The sequence below is a fragment of the Nerophis lumbriciformis genome, linkage group LG27, assembly GCF_033978685.3.
Source record: "Nerophis lumbriciformis linkage group LG27, RoL_Nlum_v2.1, whole genome shotgun sequence".
NCBI classification, from domain to species: Eukaryota; Metazoa; Chordata; class Actinopteri; order Syngnathiformes; family Syngnathidae; genus Nerophis; species Nerophis lumbriciformis.
In genome coordinates, this window is record NC_084574.2 from 24,245,896 (window position 1) to 24,256,845 (window position 10,950).

The 10,950-nt window shown below is 40.4% G+C and overlaps 1 long non-coding RNA gene across 1 annotated transcript in view; it reads left to right on the forward strand.

The window, feature by feature from the left end:
- The window catches only part of LOC140679959 (uncharacterized), a 30,464-nt gene extending 29,010 nt beyond the window's left edge, over positions 1-1,454 (forward strand). Inside the window, exon 3 of the long non-coding RNA XR_012051251.1 lies at positions 1,277-1,454. This is a non-coding gene — a long non-coding RNA (uncharacterized lncRNA). The remainder of the gene's footprint in view (positions 1-1,276) is intronic.
- Positions 1,455-10,950: the final 9,496 nt, after the last annotated feature.

Genomic DNA, 10,950 nt, shown 5'->3' on the forward strand with positions numbered 1-10,950 from the left:
TTGAACACACCTTCTCATTGAATGCGTTTTCTTCATTTTCATGACTATTGTAGATTGTCACTGAAGACATCACAACTATGACACCTGTGAAGTGAAAACCATTTCAGGTGACTACCTCTTGAAGCTCATCGAAAGAATGCCAAGAGTGTGCAAAGCAGTAATCAGAGTAAAAGGTGGCTATTTTGAAGAAACTAGAATATAAAACATGATTTCAGTCATTTCACCTTTTTTTGTTAAGTACATAACTCCACATGTGTTCATTCATAGTTTTGATGCCTTCAGTGACAATCTACAATGTAAATAGTCATGAAAATAAAGTAAACGCATTGAAGGTATGTACAAACTTTTGGCCTGTACTGTATATTTAATGAAAGAAATGGCATACAACTTTAGCTTGCCCCACATGGAACAGTGGCCCCTGCTGACAAACACCAGTAAAACTAGTTATGAGCCTTACTAGATTGCTCAGCGTTACAAAGAAAGTAAGGAATAAAGTGGTTTCCCCAAAAATAAATCTGTATTCCACTTATATACTCGAGGGTTAATAATAAAAATACAACATTAGCTGCCATGTTTATAAACATTTTAATACGCTCAGGCGAAGTAGCTGCAATGCTATTACATTACAGATTGTACTACATTTTGACATATAATGCCATGTTTTTGTAAAGTTGTTCAGTTTTTTTTTTTATGCCTGAGTCTTGTGTTTCTTAGTATACCAAGTGGGTGTGAGTTACCAGAATTTGTTTTTATTTACCAATGAACGACTAAATGATAAATCATGCGCATCCCTTATTTTTACATTTTTTCTTTCTTTGTTTGACTCATAGCTATTGAAGTTTGTGTCAGCATATACAACTGAAGCAGAATGATGCATGCATGATACAGTATATTGTAGTGTGTGTGTGTACTACTAGTACTGTGTGTTCATGGGTGTGGTGCAGTTATAAGAACCTGATCTATGCAGCTTCATAGGGTTGTAACTTTATACCGGTTACTCTAAAATGCACTCAGGATGAGGCCTGGCCCTCTTTTGTGTCAACTGAAAGGCTCTTTGGTTAACCAAAATGTTTATTTTCTTTTAAAATATATACATTTGAAAAATATAAAGTATATTTATCCAGTATATAAGTTATTTTTCCAACTATCCATTTGTTACATTTGAATCTTTCTCATGCTTTCCATTGATCTTGAAAACAAAAAGTTTTAAAATAGTTAACACCAATATTCTGATTCTTTGCTCTCTATTCTTACACTTATTTTCTTTCCTCACCAGATCTTGATTGTATTCCAGCCTGTACCTTCTCCCTGAGCCACCAGGGGGCACTCAGTCCCACAGGTTGACTTCAAAAAGTTGGCCTCTCCATCCACCATCAAGCTCACCCATCTTGTTTTCTTCTTGTATTCCTCATTCTTCCACCTCCTGGCCCACCTGGACTCCCAGTCTGCCTTCTCCCTCCATGGGGGCTGGGGGGAGGTGCCAGGGGCCCTGGATGTGGACCCACATCATGTTCAGCTTGCCTCAGCTGAAAGGGAGCTGGCACGACCAAGCTGCATTGACGTGTCCACTGTAACGGGTAGGTCAGATTCTAATTATCTTACTATAAAAACATTGATTTAAAAGTTCCGTATAGTGCACCCATTTTTGTAAGGCCGTATTGTCTGGACTATAAGGCACACTTAAAATATTTTTTTTCCCTCCAAACTCGACAGTGCGCCTTATAACCCGGTGCACCTAATGTAAGGAATACGTTTGGTTGAGCTTACCAACACTTTGAAGCAATTTTATTTGGAACATGGTGTAATAAGTGTGACCAGTAGATGGCAGCCAAACATAAAAGATTAGTGTAGGCTGCACCGTTTGATGCCTTCAACATACCAGTATTATTCTGGTGTGTGTAATGTAAGACATATTATTTGGCGTTTTGTTTCGCAATATTATGCAAAAGCAACTTTTCTTACCTTCTGGTACCTGCTGATCTGTATTTGGGATCTGCATGAATCTTTAAAAAATTGCGCGCGTCCGCCTTTGTAGTTCGTGTCGAAATCGTAGTCGATAAGCTTCTTCTTTTTCTCTATCTTCTTGTTATGGGATATTCATCCTACGCTGTTGCCATTTCTAATATAAAGTAGTGTAAAGTTCTTACTTATATCTGTCAGTTAACTCGCCATAAAAGCGCTAAAGTTAGAGTACCAATGATTGTCACACACACACTAGGTGTGGTGAAATTTGTCCTCTGCATTTGGGAGGTGAGGGGAGCAGTGAGCAGCAGCGGTGGCCGCGCCAGGTATCATTTTTGGTGATTTAACCCCCAATTCCAACCCTTGATGCTGATTGCCAAGCAGGGAGGTAATGGGTCCTATTTTTATAGTCTTTGGTATGACTCGGCCGGGGTTTGAACTCACAACCTACCGATCTCAGGGCGGACACTCTAACCACTAGGCCACCGAGTAGGTTACACACAGACATAGTGAGTTTACATTATTCACCCAAGGAACTTTAGTTATTAGAGTTCTGGTCGGACGTTTTTTCACGGGACACATTTCCGGTGTTGTTGTTTCCGGATGAGGAGATGCTGCTCCGTTATTGATTGAAGTAAAGTGTGAATGTCATTAAAACAGTTAGCTCCATCTTGTGACACTTCTTCCACTCCCATCGTTGCACGCTACACCGCTACAACAAAGATGGCGGGGAGAAGACGCTGTCGAAGGTGAGCCATGTAAATAACACAGCGCATCCGGAAGCGACTGTCAGAAAGCGGCTTGAAGATGATCTGTAAAACATAATCTATGCAACATTTTGACCGAAGAACCACCATTACATGTTATGTAGACCACAAGGAAGTGTTTTACATTTAGAAAAAAAATATATATACGTTAATTCCTTTAATGAGCCCTATAATCCGGTGCGCCTAATATATGAAAAAAGATCAAAAATAGACCATTCATCGGCAGTGCGCCTTATAATTCGGTGCGCCCTATGGTCCGGAAAATACGATATGTAAACCTTTGACCAAAGCTGTATATTGATTACGTGGGGTGTCCAGATACCGGTACAACTTTTTCACTTCCGATAGGATACCGATATTGGAGTGTTGTCCGATACCAATAATATTACAATATCATCAGCAATCACTGTACATACTTTTATCGTTTCGTAGTGTCGAATGTTAGAAAAGGTTTGATCAAGTGAAACTAGTCTAACAGAAAATAATGGTAGGTATGAAAAACACTAACCTTATGGCATAAAAGTACATACTTTTATTATTGTGTAGTGTGGAATGTTACAAAAGTTGTGTTCAAGTGAAATTACTCTAAGAATATTGGTAGCTTTGGAAACACTAAACTTATGACAGAATAATGCTTTTGAAGTGGAGTGTTAATTTGAGTTTTGGCAACACCAAGAGGTCACAATAGTTCATTAAATTAAGTGAATGACACAGAAAGTTGAATGATCCAGATACAATTGTTACTGAATACTTTCCAATATTCTTCTGCCTTAGATACTTTTTCTCTAAGTAATATGGAACTATAATCATTTTATACTTGTTTATATTGACACATGTCATGTTTAGACTGCAATATTGTTCAATTAAAGGCACTAGTACGTATGTATTGTTTACTATTTTGTGCTGTTGTGTAGCTGCTAGCTTCCCACAGTAAAGCTTACCATGTTTACCTTATGTAATTAACTTGACAAAAATACAAGGAAAGCGCAATCTTGTGTGCTTATTGAACAACATTTAGATGTTAACTGTCTGTCCAGCTTTGCTCAAGTAAACACCGCTGCAGGACTGCTTGTATCAGAGTTTATATCAGAGATTATAGATGCAAGCCGTTATTAAACAATACTTGTTTTTTTGCTGGTATCGGACCAATATGTGATATCAATATCAGATTGGGACATCGCTAATTATTGCCAAAATTGCTCACACACTTGCACAATATCATAAACCTTGTTATTGGTCAGACCTGTGTGCAGACCTTCCTGAGTTGGAGATAGTGAGCCTCCTGTCAGAAGGTCAACCCAACTACACTCTCCGAGCAGACAGTGTGTTCGGTTACGACAATGACGACTGGCTGCACACTCCTCTGTTGCCCCCAGTGGTCGTCCTGGGCCTCACACACCAGCAGATTGAGGAGACGTTCAAGTACTTCTGTAAGTTCAGTTTTGTCTACCTGTCCTAATTTTGTCCGCTCTAAGGCCATGTCCACACAAACCTAAATAGTTTCAAAAACCCATATCAATGATTAAAATGATCTCCATTCACACGAGTGTAGTTTCAAAACTGTCTCTGTCTATGCACAAACCCATACACCAGCTGTCATGCACATTCTGTCCAATAAGATGACTGGAAAAGCAGCCACAGCTGACTTGGTGGCATTAAACCTCTGTTATTATAATGTTTTTTTTAAATTGGAACCAGGGACGGCGTGGCGCAGTGGAAGAGTGGCCGTGCGCGACCCGAGGGTCCCTGGTTCAATCCCCACCTAGTACCAACCTCGTCACGTCCGTTGTGTCCTTGAGCAAGACACTTCACCCTTGCTCCTGATGGGTGCTGGTTAGCGCCTTGCATGGCAGCTCCCTCCATCAGTGTGTGAATGTGTGTGTGAATGGGTAAATGTGGAAGTAGTGTCAAAGTGCTTTGAGTACCTTGAAGGTAGAAAAGCGCTATACAAGTACAACCCATTTATCATTTATTTATTTATAAATTATACTAGACCAGGGAGCAGCAACCCAAAATGTTGAAATAGCCATTTTCTGTCTAGAAAAAAAAAATCTCTCTAAAGCCGCAAAAAATGTAAAGCCTTATATAAGGGTTATTTTGTCCCACACTTCATTTGTTGATTGGAGGAGAAGTAAAAAAAAAAGTCAGTTTCTCAGTACTGCACTCTGAATGCCCTTGTATTATGCAGGGCATTCAGAGTGCAGACAAGACAGAAGGTTACTAATTTGTCTACACACAAATTAGTAACCTTCTGTCTTGTCTACAATGACCCAAAACTCAGAGATTACTCTTCACCTAATGTCCCTTCTCTTCCATACGCTGCCACTTAAGTGAGTCACATAGGTCAAATGTCACCAAGCTGATTAACCTTCTGTCACTTGGCATCTGAAATAGTTTCCGTTGCAGCTTTGCATTGGTATTTTGACACCCTGATGACATGTTATTTATAACAGCAACCCAGAAAGGCTTTAGTTATTCCAATGTACCGTATACATTTTTAAACCATTATAGTTATCATAGGTGCTGTCCACATGAATAGTTTTGCACAAAGTGAAACTTGTAGTCAACGAAACCGCATCATACAGACATGCACAGCGATCGCCATAGACCTGGCTCCCAAACACATAAACATACACTATATTGCCAAAAGTATTTGGCCACCTGCCTTGACTCACATATGAACTTGAAGTGCCATACCATTCCTAACCCATAGGATTCAATATGATGTCTGTCCACCTTTTGAAGCTATTACAGCTTCAACTCTACTGGGAAGGCTGTCCACAAGGTTGTGGAGTGTGTTTATAGGAATTTTTGACCATTCTTCCAAAAGCGCATTGGTGAGGTCACACACTGATGTTGGTCGAGAAGACCTGGCTCTCAGTCTCCGTTCTAATTCATCCCAAAGGTGTTCTATCGGGTTCAGGTCAGGACTCTGTGCAGGCCAGTCAAGTTCAACCACACCAGGCTCTGTCATCCATGTCTTTATGGACCTTGCTTTGTGCACTTGTGCACAGTCATGTTGGAAGAGGAAGGGGCCCGCTCCAAACTGTTCACACAAGTTTGGGAGTGTGGAATTGTCCAAAATGTTTTGGTATCCTGGAGCATTCAAATTTCCTTTCACTGAAACTAAGGGGCCAAGCCCAACTACTGAAAAACAACCCCGCACCATAATTCCTCCTCCATCAAATTTCACACTCGGCACAATGCAGTCCGAAATTTACCGTTCTCCTGGCAGCCTCCAAACCCAGACTCGTCCATCAGATTGCCAGATGGAAAAGCGCGATTCATCACTCCAGAGAATGCGTCTCCACTGCTCTAGAGTCCAGTGGCGACGAGCTTTACACCACTACATCCGACGCTTTGCATTGGACATGGTGATGTATGGCTTAGATGCAGCTGCTCGGCCATGGAAACCCATTCCATGAAGCTCTCTGCGTACTGTACGGGGCTAATTGGAAGGTCACATGAAGTTTGGAGCTCTGTAGCAACTGACTGTGCAGAAAGTCGGCGACCTCTTTGCACTATGCGCTTCAGCATCTGCTGACCCCTCTGTCAGTTTACGTGGCCTACCACTTCGTGGCTGAGTTGCTGTTGTTCCTAAACTCTTCCATTTTCTTATAATAAAGCCGACAGTTGACTTTGGAATATTTAGGAGTGAGGAAATTTCACGACTGGATTTGTTGCACATGTGGCATCCTATGACAGTTCCACGCTGGAAATCACTGAGCTCCTGAGAGCGGCCCATTCTTTCACAAATGTTTGTAGAAACAGTCTCCATGCCTAAGTGCTTGATTTTATACACCTGTGGCCGGGCCAAGTGATTAGGACACTTGATTCTGATCATTTGGATAGGTGGCCAAATACTTTTGGCAATCATTTCTATAGTCCTTCCTAATTGCATTATGATGGCTGTGTTCTGTGCAAATAAACAAAACAATTGGCGGTATTGACTATACAGTTAAGTTAAAGTTAAAGTACCAATGATAGTCACACACACACACTCGGTGTGGTGAAATTTGTCCTCTGCATTTGACCCATCCCCTTGTTCACCCCCTGGGAGGTGAGGGGAGCAGTGGGCAGCAGCGGTGCCGCGCCCGGTAATCATTTTTGGTGATTTAACCCCCAATTCCAACCCTTGATGCTGAGTGGCAAGCAGGGAGGTAATGGGTCCCATTTTTATAGTCTTTGGTATGACTCGGCTGGGGTTTGAACTCCCAACCTACCGATCTCAGGGCAGACACTCTAACCACTAGGCCACTTGTCAAAGAGGAGCTCCCACTGTCGTACCAAGCATTCCTTGCAGGCACTTTGTAAGGAATCTTTGATTAATTTACATGTTCAATGTTAGTGCTAGCGTTGTTAGCCGTAATTACCAGTGGTTCATTCTTGTTGTGTGTTAACGTACCTTTTACCCTGTTGTGCTGTTGGTCTTTTGTTGGTCTTATTTTTAGAACGCTAAAGTTCTTGAAATCATGAATAGCAGTTTGTATTCTTGTGTGGTTCCTATAACATGTAGTTTTTCAAGCCCAGGTTTAGCTAAATGTAGGCCCATTTCAAAGCTGCCCCTCTCAAAGATCTTGTAGGAGATAGTTTTTAGCCAGTTAAGCACTTTTTTTTGAAGACCATGATGTTTTAGAGCAGGGGTGCCCACACTTTTTTTGCAGGCGAGCTACTTTTCAATTGACCAAGTCGAGGGGATGTTCCTCATTCATATCGCCTGGCTGGCGATCGACTAACACACCCTCCATGATCGACCAGTAGCTCGCAATTGACGTAATGGGCACCCCTGTTTTAGAGGTCTTTCATTCCCCTCCATAGCACTAAGTCAGGTTTTTAATGACATGCTCCTAGCAACTGGTGATCATGTAAATCTGGTCTCACTTGATCTAACAGCAGCTTTTAATACAGTGGATCATCATATTTTAGTTTGCACCAAGTGGGCAACTTTGAGTTGGTTCAAGTCCTATTTAGGAAACAGTACTTTCTGTGTATATGTTGCTGGTGCGGAAGCCTCTGTTGCTCTTTGTGGGTCCCACAGGGCTCAATTTAATGACCACTGCTTTTCTCTCTTCACCTACTCCCCTATCTATTTCCACTGCTTTGCTAATTAGAGCCACTTGCCCCTGTTTGGTACCTTGGGTCAACTAATAAGCGGCACCTGGAAATACCAAAATCAAAGTTCATATAGCTCCTCAAACGGGACAAGGCTTTCTCTATTGCGGCCCCCACAATATGGAACGATGTCCCTCTTCATGTGCGACAGGCCCCTTCTTTTTCTATTTTTAAACGTCATCTTAAAAACCCACTTTTATAGCACGCTACTATTCTGTGAAAAAGGAAAACATCATAGTATTGCTCTTCTACTCTTGAAGGTTAACTGTTTGGCAAAACATGTACCGCCTCTACTATTGTTTTTCTGACCACTACACCACATGGTAGCGCTGGTATCATGGGTCAGATTTACTTAAAATCTTAGCTGTACTGTAGGATGCCCTTGTTTTTTCATGTCTGTATTTTCAACAAAAAACTAACACTGAGTGGCACCATCTTGAACCTCTTGATGACCTTTTGTTTTTAGAGGGTTAAAAACTTAAGAGCTTATAATGGTGAGTCCCCATAATGCTAGTTAGGCTCTACTTTGGTGATGCCGAGCCACATGTTTCTACTGTATGTAGTAGAGCAGGACAGACTAAAATGCTAACACAAGTCCTTGGTTCTTTGTACTCCGCATATAATAGAGCATGTATCAATTTCACATTAGGTCAAATGTGAATTCATCTTTGTTGCTGCTCGTTTGTGGTAATTGAGATTCCAGTGCTGTATTGAATATAATTTTACATTGGTGGAGACTAAGGACTTTTTTTGTAAACTACATGCTTTCAGATTAATTCAACCTGGCATGCCTCTGGACCTTGTCCTTGCTTTTAACCTTAATATTTGTGCTGTATTTAGTTTTAAACTCAAAATATATTCTAATATATACAGTATTATTTTTTTCAATAAAATATAATTGATATTTAAATAATATGTTATGTAATAATAACATACTTGTACCAGGCTTGTGTAAAATTTAAAATTGAGAATTTCAATGTAATGGATTTAAAGAATTTGAATATAATTGACTCATCTCCACAAGATGTTATATTATAATTGGAATACATTTACAGTGGAATTAAATTAATTACAATTCAGAGAAATGTATTACAGCCAAGTAACAGGAACAATGTGTCATGTTTTAACAGGTTGTGACTTAAATACTAAAATACTTCACAATTGTTTAAATGAAACACAAATTTCCACAATTTTGAATACAAGACAGTACTTAGTTAAGCATTCTGGCAAATGAAGTATTTCCACCGTTTTCATAATTTAAAAGTAACAATATTCATGACTTTTTTTATACCTACAGTCACACATTGGCTAAAATACATAACTGTTGGCATGCTAGTAACATAGCGCCAAAGAACAATATCCATGACTTTACGTTTCATACCAACAAAATTGCTTAAAATGCTGTTTAACGTGTTAACACGTAACATGATAGCAAGATAATGCCAAGTAACCGTATCCATGACTTTTAGTTTTATACCAGCAAAATGTACTAAAATGCTAACATGCTAGCATTTAACATGATAACACTCAACATGTCCGCAAGATAACGTAAAATAACAATAGCCTGGACATTTATTTTTTTATTTAAGATTTTGCTAAAATGCAGCTCCAAGTAACAATAGCCATGACTTTTAGTTTTATACCCAAAAAATGGCTATCATGTTAAACTAGCATGCTCGTACCTAGCAGCACTAAGTCTAGAGAGTGCTAAATGTCCTGAGTTGAGCATTTTGACTTTGAGTTTGAATTGGTAGAGACATTTCGGAGTAGTTAATTCCGGAATACGCCAAAATTATCAATTGGAAATTAATGGGATTTCAATTGTACTTACCATACTTAAATTCCAATTGGAATTGCAATTCTACTTTCTGTTAGCAACCGTAGTTCACATTTATGTACCGGTAATGGAATTGGAATTTGGGGGGACATTTTCAATTGAAGTCCGAATTTTGTCTGTTTTGTACAAATAAAGTCAACCTCCCCAATCGAAGCCCCAGTCCCCTCCGTAGTTGAGTAAAAAAACGCACCTGACCATTACATGGGAAATACGATAACATTTAAACCTAGGCTTGTAAATTAGTGCTACTACACACATTATACCCTTACAATGGATTATTATTGTGGCGTTTTCAAATTTCACTTTTAAAGATTATAGAAGAAATGCAGGGCAGCACGGTGGAACAGCGGTTAGTGCATGTGCCTCACATTACAAAGGTCCTGGGTTCGATCCCCGGGCCCGGGGTCTTTTTGTGTGGAGTTTGCATGTTCTCCCCGTGACTGCGTGGGTTCCCTCCGGGTACTCCGGCTTCCTCCCACCTCCAAAGACACACACCTGGGGATAGGTTGATTGGCAACACTAAATTGGCCCTAGTGTGTGAATGTGAGTGTGAATGTTGTCTGTCTATCTGTGTTGGCCCTGTGATGAGGTGGCAACTTGTCCAGGGTGTACACCGCCTTCCGCCCGAATGCAGCTGAGATAGGCTCCAGCATCCCCCGCGACCCCGATAGGGACATCCATCCATCCACCTATTTTCTACCGCTTGTCCCTTTCGGGGTCGCGGGTGGGGAGGGGGGGGGGGGGTCTGGAGCCTATCTCAGCTGCATTCGGACGGAAGGCGGTGTACACCTTGGCCAAGTCGCCACCTCATTGCAGGGCCAACACAGGTAGACAACATTCACACTCACATTCACAAACTATAAGCGGTAGCAAATGGATGGAAAAAATGCAAGAGCAATTTAAGTTTTCTTCTGTGTCTACTATATCTTGCTTGATGCATTTCACCTTGCGTAGTCAGTTTGTGGGTGAAAAATGAATGAGGTGGTTAATATTTAAAAAACTGCAGTGTCTAGGTTAGGAACTGTAACGGGAAAAGCCAGCCAGTAAGAATCATGTTAAGAGGCAAATTGTTTTTAAGAAACAAAAAAAACAACTTATGAATTTACTGGGAAAGTCAATGTATTTGTGTTATATGTTTACTAATTTAGTATAAAATATTAATATATAATACATGATGTACATGAATTAATGCTTACAAGTAAAACAATGTTAAGTGTTTATTTCCAGACAGAATAGTCCAAAATACTGTATACAAACTGGAACTGCTTTACC